This window comes from Notolepis coatsorum, assembly GCF_963971535.1.
Source record: "Notolepis coatsorum genome assembly, chromosome: 7".
NCBI classification, from domain to species: Eukaryota; Metazoa; Chordata; class Actinopteri; order Aulopiformes; family Paralepididae; genus Notolepis; species Notolepis coatsorum.
In genome coordinates this window covers 103,204,913-103,220,105 of record NC_140171.1, presented here as the reverse complement: position 1 = coordinate 103,220,105, position 15,193 = coordinate 103,204,913, and the positions used below count along the sequence as shown (strand labels likewise).

General features: G+C 45.6%; 1 protein-coding gene across 1 annotated transcript in view; it reads right to left on the bottom strand.

Moving 5' to 3' along the window:
• Positions 1-15,193, bottom strand: part of LOC311231933 (adenylate cyclase 9) — a 115,520-nt gene that overhangs the window by 88,603 nt on the left and 11,724 nt on the right. The gene's annotated exons all lie outside the window — the stretch shown is intronic.

Sequence of the window (15,193 nt, the reverse complement as noted above, 5' to 3'; positions counted from 1 at the left end):
AAATATCACAATAAAATACAGGTGAAATGCTTGGTTCTGTATGAGCCCTGAAATTAAATTAAACTAAATTAAATTAAATGCTGGATGTTTCATTCTCATCCTGATCTGGATTCACCGGAACCACATTGCTGGATGTCTCCTTCTTACATTACATTTACATTTAGTAATTTAGCTGACACATTTTATGCAAAGCGACTTACAAGTTCTGTACGACAAGTCAGCAGGAAGGGTACAACTCTTACAACTGAGTAACAATGTTCATCAAAAAGTGGTGCTGTGTTGAGTGCACAGTAGTAAAGAAAGACATATTAGTATAGTAGAAAGAGTGCATGATAGTATAAGACAGTAAGAAGGTTAGTGTTTTTTTCTTCCATTTCAGATATTGAATGAAGTGTTTTTAGTCGACGGTGAAAGATTGATCGGGTTTCGGCTGTCCTAACGATTGGGTTGGTGTTAACATTAGAATTGAACTCAGGTCCACACCAAACAATCGCACCCTGGTCCACCTGTTTGAGGTGGTCTACAAGTGACCCCTGGAGTGGTTCGTTTGAGGTGCAAAAGCAATCAGACCAAATGCAGGAAAAGACCAGGAATGTCACTGACTTGACAGAAAGCTGATTTTGTTGACTTGTTCCCATATATTTCCAATTTCATCATCATGGTTATTATCTTCGCTGCTGGTATGTTCTAAATAGCCTAATAATGTTGTGATACTAAATTAATAGACTACCTCACATCCATAATTCAAGTGACGGTAGCCTAGACTCTCACCATATTCCAAGCCAAAGTGGGGATCACAACATTATTTGTGTGCATAGTATTCATGTTAGGATTCCAAATAATGTCCAATAAAAGGCAGAGCTGCAGGATCACATGGCTGACCTGCAGGATCACATGACCGAGCTGCAGGATCACATGACCGAGCTGCAGGATCACATGGCTGACCTGCAGGATCACATGACAACCTGCAGGATCACATGACCGAGCTGCAGGATCACATGGCAGACCTGCAGGATCACATGGCAGACCTGCAGGATCACATGACCGAGCTGCAGGATCACATGACCGAGCTGCAGGATCACATGGCCGACCTGCAGGATCACATGACCGAGCTGCAGGATAACATGGCAGACCTGCAGGATCACATGACGACCTGCAGGATCACATGACCGAGCTGCAGGATCACATGACCGAGCTGCAGGATCACATGGCGACCTGCAGGATCACATGGCTGACCTGCAGGATCACATGGCTCTAGATATTTCGCGTTTGATTCGGACCATTTCAAGCGAACCAAGACAACGGCAGAAAAGTCACACAGCACACTACCAAAAATATGGAATAGATATAAACAAATATCATAGGAATAGAATAACTCACCACATCCATCTCAATTAATAATGTAGCATGGACATGCAGTGGTTTTCAGAAGGTTTCAAACATTTAAACAGATTTTGTGAGTTGGTGTCCAAATAGTGACTAGATTTAGGAACGTTCAGACGTTGTAAGAAGAACCAGAGCATAGAACTCAACACACATCAAGGTCCAACGCACCTGTATTGGTACTGGAGCCAAAAATGCAAGTTCTACACCATTCTTCTTACCCTCATATCAACGTATAAGAAGACGGTGTGTATTTACATTAACATTGTCATTTAGCTGACGCTTTTATCCAAAGCAACTTACAAGTTCTGTACAACAAGTCAGCAGGAAGGGTACAACTCTTTCAGCTGAGTAACAATGTTCATCAAACAGTGCTGAAACATGGGTGCTGCAGTGTGGAGTGCAAAGTAGTAGAGACATATTAGTATTGTAGGAAGAGTGCATGGTAGTATAGGACAGTAAGAAGGTTAGTGTATTTTTTAGTGTATGCAGTGTATGACTAACATAACTTCAAAATGTATGAACCCTTTATTATTCTGGTCAGTTTCTGTTCCTGTCTCCACATGACCTTGTCTCATATGTGCACTGCCCCTGCACTGCCCTGCACCCTTCCCTGCCACACTCACCATCATATATCTCTATCTTCTAATTGTCTGTCAATATTAATTTATATCTACCGTTATCAATCTCCCACCACGACCACCAATCCAGAATAAAATAAATGGATCTAGGCCATCTCCGTCTCTTCTTCTACTGGGTCTCTCTCTCTCCCTCTCTTCCCTTCTTTTCTGGCTCGTCTCTCCCCTGGCTCTCAAGTGAATCTCTCCATCTCCTCTGTTCTCCTCCACTTTTTACTCCTGCCTTTCTCTGGTTCAGTTCTTGTGTTATCTCACTCCTTTTTGTGCTCTTATCATACATTCCAATACAGGCGAGGGGCATAGGAATGCACACACACACACACACACACACACTCTTACAGGACCACCTAGCCAACAGATTACAGTTGACCCTTGAGCCTTGCAGTGACAGCGGGGCTGTAAACTAATTGGGGAGAGGAGTAGTGGGGTTAGGAACGGCCCATGGGTACGACTGCTCGGTCTCTTTTCACCTTTAGACAAAGTCTCGCCTTCACACAAACAGCCACACAAAAGGCACAAAGCGCACCACTCCCGAGACATGCTCGCAGAAAGACAGGGGCATGTTCTGGGGTGGGGGGGGGGGGGGGGTAAGAGTCAAGGAGACAAACAATTAAATGTAGATGTCTGAGAAGGGAAGGACGGACACAAGCATACCGCACACACACACACACACACAACGGTTAATCATTACCACGTTTCCATAAAAATAAAAAAACAGTCTTATATTAATTTTCATTTTACATTTAGCAGGCGCTTTAGAAGTGACTTAGAAATTGTGTGCAACAAGTCAGCAAGACATTTAATCTAATCAAGACATGCGGGGAGGAACACATTTCCCCTTCATTTGAATGGAGAGTAGCTGCTGATTGATTGATTGATTGATTGATTGATTGATTGATTGATTGATTGAAACCTATATTAACAGATTGCAGAATGGGTACAATACAGTACAGCTCAATACAAACAATTGTTAAGAGGATGAAGACCAGAAAAAGACTTTCGTAGGTGTGTCGAGCGATTCCGGCAGGGGTCAAGGTTGTGAGGGAGCGGAAGGGGATCAGCTTTGAATGGTGGCGAGTGAGGGACGAAATACGAAGAGGGAACACATGGTTACAAACCAGTTTTTGATCACTTACATTATTAATGTCACCCAGCCCTCCCCCCCCCCCCCCCCCGATTTGTATATGAATTTAGAAGTGTTTCCGTTTATTAGGTTTGAGGTCCCTAAATGACAAAAGGAGTCAAAAGACTGAGCTGCAAAGTTACATCTTGGAAAAAAAAGGGAGGTACGTTTGAAGCACACGCCACCATCGCAGCCCGCCCCGCCACACACCGCATAAAGATTTCATCAAATGGAATTGATGGCTTGCGTATCTTCCACGCTCGTCTCTCTCTCTATGGTGGAACTCCGAAGGCGGAAAGGGTTTGATGAGTAATCGGGACGCCCAGGACGTCATTTTAATGATTTCTCTCACAGTATGGCTGACGGATCACTCTGCGCGGTCTCCCGTGGTCTGCAGCGTGCTTCAAACGGAAGACGCGGACAAGGACAGAGCCAATTATAATCCACCAGTGAGTGTCGCTCAGCCCGTGGTTTAGTACATCTACAATGTCACTCCAGTCCTTTCCCCCCGTTATCTCTCCAAAAAAAAGGACACACATTTTCTTAGACCAATATAAGAATAGCAGTGGTGGAAGAAGTACACGGTTCCTTGTAGACTGTAGAGAGCGGCAGACAGAAAGCAGGTAAAAAGATCTGGGGCATTTACGTAAATAACCAAAGAGCCCGGGAGCTCTCTCTTCCTCTCTCTGCACATCCTCCCATCTCCTACCACCAGTGGTGGAGGAAGTACACGGCTCCTTTACTTAAGTAAAAGTAGAAATACCCAAGACATTAAAGTCCCGCCATAGTTTCTTCCCCTCAGCAGCTCGCCTGGTAAACGAGTCCGGTGTCCCCCTGCTCCCCCCCCCCCCTCTATGGCGAGCTGCTAGGGCTGGACCTCTGGACTTGAACTGTGCTGCACTGTATCCATGTCCCCAACCACTGCACTTTTACTGTCTTATTGTTGTCTCACTGTTCTGTCCCGTTTTGCACTTATTTATTTATTATTATGTTATTCCTATTTGTGAAAAAAAATCATGCACTGTAATGTCGAATCACGTTCCATTTGTATACAATATGGTGAATAAAGTAATCTGAATCTGAATAAATGAGTAATCTGGTAAAAGTAGTCCTCCATTCAAATTCTACTTAAGTAAAAGTAGAGAAGTATTTGCTTATTGAATGTACTTAAGTATCTAAAGTAAAAGTATGCATTCTACATAATGTGTGTGTGTGTTCCAGTGCTTGGGAGCATTCAAGCCTCCATCCATTGACCTCTAAAGGTCATGTTAAAGTGGTACGTGGTTCAGTTCTGCTCTTGATTAAAGGTTATGTTAAAGTGGTATGTGGTCCAGTTACGCTGCTCTGATTACGTCCTCTTGAAGTTGACAGGCTTCAAATGTGAAAGTATAATAATATTCATACATTTCTTCTATGTTTTCTATGCAAAATCTCTTTCTTCTAAGTAACGAGTAACTGATGGGTTCAGATAAATGTAGTGGAGTAAAAAGTACAATATGTCCTTTGAAATGTAGCGGAATAAAAGTATAAAGTTCCCTCAAATTTAAATACTCACGTAAAGTACAAGTAGCTCGGAATTGTACTTAAGTAGAGTACTTAACACTATGGTTGCCGAAAACGTAGAACTACGTTTCTGACGCCCAATTTCTTTTAATCGCTATTGCCATTCATAATTCATACTGTTCCGAGTGTGTCTGAGCTGGCAGATGGTCTTATACCGCCCTCTAACGCCTTCGGCGATTATTGCACCCCATTAGAAACAGGTTAGTTTCTTTTCTCTACCAAGCTGCGGCGTGGGGGCGGGTCCTAAACACTCAGGCAAAACACACGCTTGTAGGGCGGCTAAGTGGTGCAGTGGGCAAGGCACTCACCTCCAATGCTGGAGACGCTGGGTTCGAACCCAGCGCTCCACATTGCTTTCAGTTTGGCTGGTCGTCCTCACTAATATACATTTGGCAGTATTAGGGGGTGGGAAACTGATGGGTGGGGATCGGACGTTGTGGACAGCGACTCCTACAGGTCGGTTGGTGCGCCTGCGCAGTAGAATCAGGAAGCGCAGACCCCCGACGCTGAAAGATCACGCTGTGCAGGTGAAAAGATGCGACGGCTGCTACCTCGAGTATCGGAGGGGACTCGTGCTATGTATGACTTAGTCCACATTACAGCCGGCTTGTGGGAGGCAAGAAACAGCGTTCGAGACAGGGGAGGGTTGAATTGGACGATACGAAATTGGGATGGGAGAAAAATAGAAAATGGGAGAAAAAGTGGATCCAAAATAAACACACGCTTGTAGGGATGGTTTGGACAACTGACCCCGCCCGCCCGTTGATGTGCAATGCCCAACAACGTCGGAGACAGGATCGCTGTGGATAACTGGAATGGCGATCAGATAATTGGATAGTTTTTTTTGCATTACATCAGATACCAGGTAAGGACACTATATATGAAAGCTTACGTTGATCTGATATTTATTTCTACCGTGATTGAAGCTATCTGTGTTTTATGTGTGTGGCTGTTTGCCGTTGGGTGCAGGGGGGGGGGGGGGGGGGGGGGGGGGGGGGGGGGGCGGTCTAAACCACATTGCATACTTGCACGAGGAAGGATAATAATGATCTAGTGTTGATTTCAGAAAGATTCGATAATCAGGCGAAAGATTACAACGTATTTATTGAATTACACAAAAACGCTGTTTTCGCGTCTTTTCCCTGGAATTACTCAGAAGCACCCAAACTATATTCATATTCAAAACGGAAATGTACGGATGAAAAAATTATCTGTTTTTTTGCACGTTGACTGGAAGCAACTCACAGACACTTGACGGCGTTATTAGACCCATAGCTATACTATAAAATATAGGTTTAGCTCTACAAACTACAACGTAAAGTTATGTATATAACCAAGTTCTATGAATACTGGTGACGCTCAGCGTCAGTCTTCTGCACTAACCTCCCTTCGTGCCTAGCACTGAATAAAAAACTCCACAATGTACCTTTACAAACGGACATCTGTCTGGCCACACCCCTATATACACAGCTGAGCAAGTTACACGCAGGCAAGGCTGCGGGTCCAGATGGGGTGAGCCCAAAGGTACTCAAAACCTGTGCCTCTCAGCTGTGTGATGTGCTCCAGTTCATATTCAATATGAGCCTGAGGCTGCAGAGAGTCCCGACACTGTGGAAAACCTCCTGTGTGGTCCCTGTACCCAAGTGCCCGCGTCCCAGCACGTCCAAGGACTACAGGCCGGTGGCTCTAACCTCTCATACAATGAAGACCATGGAGAGGTTAGTCCTGGAGCAACTCCGCCCGGTGACCAAACCCCACCTAGACCCACTCCAGTTCGCCTACCAGCCCCGACTGGGGGTAGAGGATGCTGTCATCTACCTGCTGAACCGAGCCTACACTCACCTAGACAAGCCGGGGAGCACTGTGAGAATCATGTTCTTTGACTTCTCCAGTGCTTTCGATACCATAAGGCCTGGGCTACTGGGTGAGAAGTTGGAGGTGATGCAAGTAGAGGCCCCCCTGGTGTCCTGGGTTGTGGACTATCTGACGGGAAGACCACAGTACGTGCGCCTACGGAGCTGTGTGTCAGACAGACTGGTCAGCAACACCGGGGCCCCGCAGGGGACAGTCCTCTCTCCCTTCCTCTTCACTGTCTACACCAACGACTTCCACTATCGGTCAGAGTCCTGCCACCTTCAGAAGTTTTCTGATGACTCTGCGATAGTGGGATGTATAAAGGACGGTGACGAGAGAGAATACCGGGAACTGGTAGTGGACTTTGTCACATGGTGCGACAAAAACCACCTGCAGCTAAATGTGGCGAAGACCAAGGAACTGGTGGTGGAGCTAGGGAGGAGGAGGAGTGCACCCGTGACCCCCGTTTCCATCAAGGGAGTTGATGTGGACATGGTCGAGGTGTACAAATACCTTGGTGTGCACATCGACAACAAACTGAACGGGTCAAAACATGCAGAAGCACTATACAAGAAGGGCCAGAGCCGACTCTACTTCCTCAGAAGGCTGAGATCCTTCAATGTCTGTACAAGGATGTTGAGGATGTTTTATGAGTCGGTGGTGGCGGGCGCCTTCTTGTACGCTGTGACCTGCTGGGGCAGTGGACTGAGAGCAGTGGACACAACCAGGCTGGATAAGCTGGTCAGGAAGGCCAGCAGCGTGGTTGGGGTTGAGCTGGACTCTCTAGCGAGGGTGGCGGAGAGGAGGAGCCTCGCTAAGCTCCAGGCCATCAGGGAAAACCCATCCACTATACACAGACTTGGCTGACAGGAGGAGCATGTTCAGTGCTAGGCTCACACTACCCAAATGCAGCACTGAACGGCACAGGAAGTCCTTCATTCCAACAGCCATCAGACTATATAATGCATCACTGTGCCTCACTGCATCACTGAGCACAGAGCGGCAGCTCAATAGTGGTAGGAGGACGCGACTAGCGGCCTCCAGGCTCCACAACAGGGGGCAGCGACGGCTGCCAGACATTGATCTAAGTCTCATTGGAACCCAAGGAGGACAATACACTACCTAAAGCATACTGCACCTAGTTACACTGAATACTGGAATATATAGTTCATATTTCATTTAGTTAGATTTAGATTTAAATTATAATTATAATTATATTGACCAAATTGTTTACCCCATGCTCAGTATGCTCAGTATATTCTTACTGTATTTATTTCTGTATATATTATTTCATTTAATTTTATCCTATTTTATTTTACTCTACTCTTAACCTAGGCAACTTGATTTGATTGTGTTATTATTCTAATTTGTGACCTGTCCTGTCTAAATGTTTAAATGTTGAGCGATTTGCAGTGTCTAATTTCCCACGGGATAATAAAAGTATTTCTATTCTCTATTCTATTCTATCTATTCTATTCTATCCGCTTACCTTCATAAGCAGGTGTGTGGTCACCTACTCGCCTCCTTCCCAAACTTTCACCACAAGGCGAGATCAAGGGCCGCAGTGGCGTCCCGACGCTGAGCGTCACCAGTATTCATAGAACTTGGTTATATACATAACCTTACGTTCCATTTCATTCTGGCCTCCACTCAGCGTCAGTCTGCACAAGAGGAGCTGAGCGGAAGCCAGAAGCTCGACAAATGTACCCCGCTGAGGCCCCCCACAACCATCAGACCGGAGAGGACCGAGCCCCCCGACCCTCCCTAATGGAGGGATACCCTCCCTATTGGAGGACGGGAGGGAGACGGATCCGACCGTGCGAAGAGGAACTCGAGCAACTCAACGCACAGGGTGAGCAGACCGTGGCTTGACCCCACGACTACGCACACGCACAACATGCCACCAGGGAACGAACGGAAGGAACAACCCTCGTTACTGCCCCCAAAAATCACGGAGTCAAGAGCAAACTCAACCCCGTGGCAAGGCCGTAGCAGCGGAGCGCGAAGTAAGACCCAGACCCCCTGAAGGGACTGGACCCCCTGGAAAAAAGGGGGCCCGGAGAGGTCAATGACGCCAGGCATCAAGACCTCACCAGGCGGTCACTTAGTGACACCGCCCCCCACATTGCCAGCGTATTCGGACAGGGCCACTCCAAGAGCGGGCCCTTCCCCCCATTAGTACGCCGCCTGGCACACTGACCCTGCAACACAGGCAGTCAGCATGGCCGTAACTTTGAAGCACTCAAAAGGTTAACCATAACGGAAGCAGGCAGCACACCGGGGAAACCAGGCAGCAGGCTGTAGACCCGAGCCTGGAGCACTGCGGACGAGACAGGCGCCAAAGGGGTCAACTGAAAACAGCACCCCGGCGGAAGGGGCGTATGCTGGCATTGTTGCGCACCATGACAAAGCCTCCATCAAAAAAAACCCACCCAGAGGGTCGAGGCAGAGAAGGCTGACATGATTGGCAGACGTCATGAACGTGCAAGGGCACACTCAACCGGGTAACCCGGGAGTTGACTCTGCTCCAACACACCAGGGAATCAACCACCCTCTTGGTACCACATACGGTGGTTGTTCCTATAACCCCTCAAGAAAAAAACTCCAAAACACACCTGCGGGTATACACCAGCTATACCGCAGTACAAGTGTTTCAGTTTCCAAAAAGGGTTATCCCAGGCCTACGGTTTCAACAAAACATTACTTCGGACCGGGCCCGGCGGCTCGGGAAGCACACAGGGTTACCAGAGGAGGTCCAGAAGACCACCCCAACAGCCCCCTCTTCGCCATGCGTGAGAGAGGAGCGAAAGAAAAAGGAGAACCAGCCCCTTGATGATAGTGTCAGGTACAACATGTACCCAACAAAGGGTCTCCATAACGCCTAACCCTGTGACACCCGGCGGGCAACAGGTTAACTGACCTGGACCAGCGTGACCAGAACCAGTCCCATGCCCTAACCACGCCGACATGCCCACTCCAGTAGAGGGGGTAGGTATGCGTGTCGATCTAAAACATGAAAAGAGGGCGCCACCCAGACAGTCCCATTTGTACCTCGCTCAGTGGCCCACCCCAAGGGCGTGAGACCCCTCGACCTATGTCCTGATCTATTCCGTTAACATCCCCCAGATATGAACGAGAATCCGTCGAGACCCAGTAACAGGCTCTCGGAAGAGGAAAAAATCCCCCATCCCAGTTGCCCTATAAAAACGCTGTTTTAATAACAAGCAACCAAGGCGTACTAGCCTCCTGCATGATTCTTAACAGAAACACCCCGAGCCAGCACTATGTACGTGTCGAGACCCAAACACATCAATGGATAGTCTAACCAGACACCAGACATTGGTCTTTCAAGTCGCCTGGGAGAACGACAAAAAGTTTGTCGTGCTTCATATTCTCCACTCTTTTTATTTATTAAAAAAGAAAGAAACACCGACTGACATGAATCGCACGTGACGCGGCCGAGGGTAAATTTTTTTTACATTCTTACATCCTGCCACCCTTACCAGAGGAGAGACGGGACTCCTCAGAGAGACTTCCCACGTGAGCCATAGATTGAAAAGTCACGGTAACATTGAGTCATGTGACCAACAGACTCAAGTTACACGTATATCGAGCGTAGTAGAACAGTAAGTTCCTACGCTCTGCCCGACAACTTGACAACAACAGACCCTACATACGGGTAGGGCTGGGCGATATGGCCTAAATATGATATCACGATATTTTCTGACCTTTCGGCGATACACGATACACATCACGATGTTTTTCTTTTTTACCCCAAACAATTCATTATGAGGCTTACCAAGACAGTATTTGATTTTGCAAGCTAACATTAAAGACAAAATAAAATACCCATGCATTTAGCATTTTTATATTATATATTAGATTTAGATTATTAGATTATATATTGCATATATTTAGCAATGAGATATTATATGATTTAGATATGAAATATGATGAATTGAAAATGGGGGACCCTGATGTAAACAAGACTAAAGTCTTTCTCTGGTCTGCATCCCCTTAACAATTGTATGTATTGAGCTGTACTGTACCCATTCTGCAATATGTTAATAAAGTTTTAAATCAATCAATCAATCAATCAATAGCATTTTAATGAAACTACTGTATATATGTATGTCTCTAAATGTTTTGATGAATTGAAAATGGAGGACCCTTATGTAAAAAAGTCGAAAGTCTTTTTCTGGTCTTCATCCTCCTGTACTGTATTGTACCCATTCTGCAACCCTTTAACAAAGTCTTCACTCATTCATTCTGACGGAAACATATAATTTTGATTGACAGTCGAGTCTGCCAATTACGTCACAGCGCTTGCACCCGCCCTGCTGTTCTTAGCACCAATCGGCAAGCTCCTAGCTTTTTACTTCCTGAATGTCCTGTGGCTGAACAACGTCAACAAGGCTACTAACGTTAGCTCCCTGCGGCCGTCGAGTAGGAGACCAGTGCTAAACAGGATGACTAAATGAGGCATAATGATTTTACTACAACGAATGTTATAATAAAAGCCTTTCCATACATCTGTCTGATTGAAAACTTTATTAACAGACCGCGGAATGGGCATATCTCAGCACGGGCTGAGATATGAACGAGTAACGTGTGGACAGATTGACGCGACACAATCCTCTTGGGCAAAACATCACGATATCCACGATACGTTGAAAAAGTGTATCGTTAATGAACTGTACCCGATATTTATATAATATCGTCATATCGCCCAGCCCTACATACGGGTCTAAAACTCACGGAAGCCGCCGTCCAATAGAAGCGTGCTTAGTGACGTTTGCTATGACGGGGGGAAACCCAAGACTCAACTGCCTGTGATAGGTGCGGAGTCTGGGAGGTTCTAACCCAACATCTGCGTACGAGGAATCCCAAGGAGACATCTCACCCCCCTCCAGTGTTACCTGGACGGGCGGGGGACATGTCTCCACCGGGGCTTCGAACAAGAACCCATCCACTTCTACCATGTAGTCCTCTGTTTCCATCGGCCATGGAGAATCAGACGCATCCTCATCCGGCTCCAGCAACTCACCAAAATCAGGCCGTTCGCGTCTGCAAGCCACCATCTTGCGACGGGAGCGAGCTGACGCAAAAAGTTTGCGTCTCAAATCCCCCGCAACCAAAGGCGCCGGCCGCCCAACAGTGGACGACTCCCCGAAAGCAGAGGAACCAGAGCCGGAACCAGGCCATCGCACAGGAGACGGCGCTGGTGCACCAGCTCCTTGGAGAGGCAAACTATCCATCGGACGCCTACCGGGCATGGCTGCCGACCACGAGAGAGGCCTCAACCCCGCTACAAGACGTACAACAGAGGCGGCAATGGAGAACCGCTGGTGAAGGGTGACGTTGCGAGCGCGACCCTCCGAGGTAAACATTATGACTTCGCTTTTTTCTTTTTAAATATATGAAAGAAAAAAGCAAGAAAAAATTTAAACACGTATCAACTTTCTTCAACTAAACAACCGAAGGCACTTCCTTGTGGTGAAAGTGAAGAAGGAGACGAGTAGGTGACCACACACCTGCTTATGAAGGTAAGCGGATAGGGGTGTGGCCAGACGGATGTCGGTATGTAAAGGTACATTGTGGAGTTTTTTATTCAGTGCTAGGCACGAAGTGAGGTTAGTGCAGACTGACGCTGAGCGGAGGCCAGAATGAAATAGAACTACGTTCTACCTAGAAGGTGAAGCAGGGGAGACTATAACGAGCCTGCAGGACTGGTGCCTTCTACCTAGAAGGTGAAGCAGGGGAGACTATAAAGAGCCTGCAGGACTGGGGCCTATATTTCCTGGCCGGTTTTCCCAGTCCGGCCCTGGTGGGGCTATCCATTTGTCTAAGTTTCCTTTTTAATGCTTCTGATATTCGGTAGCCTTCGTTGTGTCCGTAGACTAGACATAAAGCAGGTACTAAAAAAAGTACCATCCGCAAATTTTGGCAATGGAAAACCGAAAAAGCAGAGTAGAGTCGAGTCGAGTAGGAACCATCCAGTGGAAAAGCGGCATTAGTGGCTAATGTATCCAATCAAGTTAATATTTAAATCCCATGCATGTGTGATGGGTGATCTGTGGATTCAAATACAGTATTCGGATATGTTTAAGTACATGCACATGTGAAAGAGCATCCATTTAAAGTAGGGATGGGAACACACTCACAACATTGCTATTAGATAGTCACTGGGAACTATTTGAATACTAAATAGGGCCCCCTCTCAATACACTACACATTGTAGTTGCCCGTAAAAACAAGGGGAAAATATAGATTTTTTTGCATAAACAATTTGGAAATTGATGCCCATCCCCAATTTAAAGGTAGATGTTAATAGCAGTGTTGTAGTCGAGTCACTAAATCTCGAGTCCCCAGTGTTCGAGTCCAAGTCATCAATACGTCAGAATTAGGGATGCTCAATATTGGCTTTTTTACCGATACCGATATACCGATATTGTCCAACTCTTAATTTCTGATACCGATATCAATATATGCATGGTTCCCCCCCCCCCCCCCCCCAAATTTTTTATAATTTCAGGTAATTAACATTACATATCTCTTGTTGTGGAATTAACACAACATTATGCATACTTTTGACAATAAATAAAATCAGAATTTGTTCTTACTTGCTTGCCTGGGTAAATAAAGGTTATAGAAATGTAAAAAAATAAAAATAAAAAAATAAATTGAAAACAGATACCGATATTACATTTTAATGCCGATATCGGCCGATAATATCGGTAGGCCGATAATATCGGACATCCCTAGTCAGAATACGTCTCTGCCCTTGCACGAAATTAAATAATGTTACGGTATTAATATAGCCATCAATATCTTATGCCATATGATAAAAAAAATAAAGATTCATCAATTAACAAGTCTGCACCTTCCGAGTCTGAATGCAGTCAATGCTTGAGTCCAAGTCCAAGTCATCAGTGCTTAAGTCCAAGTCGAATCACGAGTCCTTAAAATCAGTCCAGGACTCGAATACTACAACACTGGTTAATTGGTAGTGTTTGTGTGTGTAATAGGTAGTGTTTGTGTGTGTTAATAGGTAGTGTTTGTGTGTGTGTTAATAGGTAGTGTTTGTGTGTGTTAATAGGTAGTGTTTGTGTGTTAATAGGTAGAGTTTGTGTGTGTTAATAGGTAGTGTTTGTGTGTTAATAGGTAGCGTTTGTGTTAATAGGTAGTGTTTGTGTGTGTAATAGGTAGTGTTTGTGTGTGTTAATAGGTAGTGTTTGTTAATAGGTAGTGTTTGTGTGTGTAATAGGTAGTGTTTGTGTGTGTTAATAGGTAGTGTTTGTGTGTGTGTTAATAGGTAGTGTTTGTGTGTGTTAATAGGTAGTGTTTGTGTGTGTGTGTTAATAGGTAGAGTTTGTGTGTGTTAATAGGTCGCGTTTGTGTGTGTTAATAGGTAGCGTTTGTGTGTGTTAATAGGTAGTGTTTGTGTGTGTTAATAGGTAGTGTTTGTGTGTTAATAGGTAGAGTTTGTGTGTGTGTTAATAGGTAGCGTTTGTGTGTGTTAATAGGTAGCGTTTGTGTGTGTTAATAGGTAGTGTTTGTGTGTGTAATAGGTAGAGTTTGTGTGTGTAATAGAGCGTTTGTCTGTTAATAGATAGTGTTTGTGCGTGTTGTTAATAGGTAGAGTTTGTGTGTGTATTACATACAAATCAGTTGATTGCAGTATCGCGGCATCATGCTGAACCTTGAGCTACTGTTCTCTTGAGCTACTGGCATTGTGTGGTGGCTCCTGAGCATTTAATTAGCGTGTGTGTGTCTGTGTGTGTGTAGGCCGACGCTTTCCTTCTTGCACATGGCAGTGTGTAGTCCCTACCCCCAGGCTGGCTAGTCTGGACTAAATCAAACATGTCACCTAAAAATGCAAGGGGGGAAAAGCCAGAGACTTAACTGTAGCCAGGCCGTCCCGCTAGGTAGAAGGCCCCAGTCCTGCAGGCTCTTTATAGTCTCCCCTGCTTCACCTTCTAGGTAGAAGTCTTTATAGTATCCCCTGCTTTACCTTCTAGGTAGAAGTCCCCAGTCCTGCAGGCTCTTTATAGGGAGGTGTAGTGGTGTAGCACTTTTCTCTCTGATCTTCACTGACAAAAGTCTATTTTACCTATTTGGAATATTGACCATATTAACAGCCATTTTGCCGTTGTGTGAATATGGTCACTTGAGGAACAAAACAAGCATCACAAGTAACATTAAACCCTTCAGACATGAGGCGTCGCTTGTGAATGTTTGTGCAGACATACAGTACATGACCTGGTAAGACCTCTGCAACAGCTGACGGCCAACCGGCCAATCGGGACTGTGATTAGGCCGTGTCTAGCGGGCCTTAATGCAGTACAGCCATTCACAACATGTGTAAAGAGATTCTAGATGTTGATGTGAATCAAGGTGCAAGGCACGTTGTAGACACACACACACACACACAACCTAAGAACTTCACGACCCCATTTCCCCAAGTAACAATACTCCATAACAAGAGCCTAATAACTGCATGAACACAGCAAATATGCAGGATATAAAGGCCAGCTAAACAAAAACATAGAACAGAAAATGCAGCCCTCACCAACCTGCAGTGAAATATGAGTATGAGAGATGGATAGCGGGATTGGACAGGGGAGAAGAG